The sequence below is a fragment of the Cryptomeria japonica genome, chromosome 2, assembly GCF_030272615.1.
Source record: "Cryptomeria japonica chromosome 2, Sugi_1.0, whole genome shotgun sequence".
Lineage (NCBI taxonomy): Eukaryota > Viridiplantae > Streptophyta > Pinopsida > Cupressales > Cupressaceae > Cryptomeria > Cryptomeria japonica.
Window position 1 is genome coordinate 515319423 of NC_081406.1, and position 1809 is coordinate 515321231.

Sequence of the window (1809 nt, forward strand, 5' to 3'; positions counted from 1 at the left end):
TTGGTCGCATTACTTCTTTCAATTCTATTTATTCTTGTATATCAGTTGGTGTATGTATGTTTTGTTAAGATTAAAATCTTCTATTCTGGTATAACACTGATTCACCCACCCCCCTCCTTCTCAGTGTTATTGGTTTCTGTAGCGTCGTAAATTGTACGCACTTGCTAGGGTGGTACAATTTCACACCTAGTTTAGCACCCACCTTGGCGCATTTTGCATTTTGCATTGCATTTCCCCTTTAGCAATTAATTAATTAGATTAATTAGGTCTAAGGTTCTATTTTATCATCTCCCACATCATAAAGTTGGGCCCTTTCATTAAAATGTGCCCTTTCCATTTTATTCCTCCAATACATCATTTAATCAAAAACCCTAATTAGGTCCTATTTTGAACTTGGGGGCTTGATTTCGGGGGTCAAAACATCTCGAAATCACCTGTAACTTCGGGATTCTCTCTAAAATCATCATATCCGACGGCCCTGAAAATTTGGTGAAAAGTTGTCGGGACCATGGCGCCCGGAGTGCACATGGTCCCAAACATTTTTCCCAAAATTTTAGGGGCGCGATCCAATCATAAAATAAAGCTTAACCCCAAGAAATTGGTGGGAAATTCAATCTCTAGGTCGGCCAAAAGATGAAATTACGACCTAGGGTTTCATACATAAGAGCTCTCTTTCTTCATTTGAAAGGATCTGGATTTTTGGCTTTCAAGGACCTTCTATGCAGTGAAAGAGCAGATCTTTGAAGACTTCAACAGCAATCAACATCCATCCATCAATCATTCATCAATTTTATTCATTCACTTAGGGCTTGGAAGACATTGAAGAGCAATAGGAGATTACCGACTGAAGATTGGCTTGTACTCCTTCCTTGAGGGTTGGGTATGATTTCATGTTGTTTTCATGTATTTGCATAAGCTTCAATATATCACTTATTCATGCTTTAGATCACTTTGCATCTTGATTTAGGGCATTTACATTATCATTTACAAGCAATTAGGGTTTACTTTCTAGGTTGCTCTAGTTTGCTTTCTTGCATTTTAGGACCTTGCACACACACTAGGTCTGCACACACAATACATTTTACAATACAACTTGGCTGTTCGTGGAGGTGGAAATCACCGAAGTGGGGGTTTGACTAAGGCAAAACCCTATATAGCCACCCAAACACATTTTCAGATATAAGTGCAGGTTTCGGGACTCGGACGACGCCGCAGGTTGCAGATCCGGGAGAAACAGACTGAGACCGACCTTCCCACCAAATCTCAGAGCAAAAGACCAGGACAGGGGCGTGGGGCACCCTGGTCCTACCAGGACAGGGGCGCTGGGCGCCCTGGTCCTTCTAACAGCAGTTTTCAGCATTTTTGACAGCTTTGCAAAACAACAGTTTCTGGAGCAGTTTCAGGGGCAGAATCAGGACAGTGGCGCCCGCGCCCCCGTCCCGAACATTTTCAGTCAGATTTTAACTCCGAGTACGCATTTACATTCTTGTCTTGTCCTTGTGTTTATAGCTTTCCATTGTTTAAGTTCAATTCTGTAATCTTGTCATTAGTTCATACTTGCATTTTGGGGTTAGGAATTGAACTTGCATCATTCTATCTTTCAATTACAATAAAGGAATAGAAATCCTAATAGGTAGCCCGTGGCTCTCTCTTCCAAAAAAAGAAGTAGCCAATTGTGTGATACCTCTAGGCTCTTTCGTATTCCACAAGTGTGTGGTTGAAAGTGATATTAGGGCATGTTTGCTTAGTGTCACTTTTTCTCCTACACATTTTGGTGAACCCGACGTGAATTCCAATCTTCTCTAATTC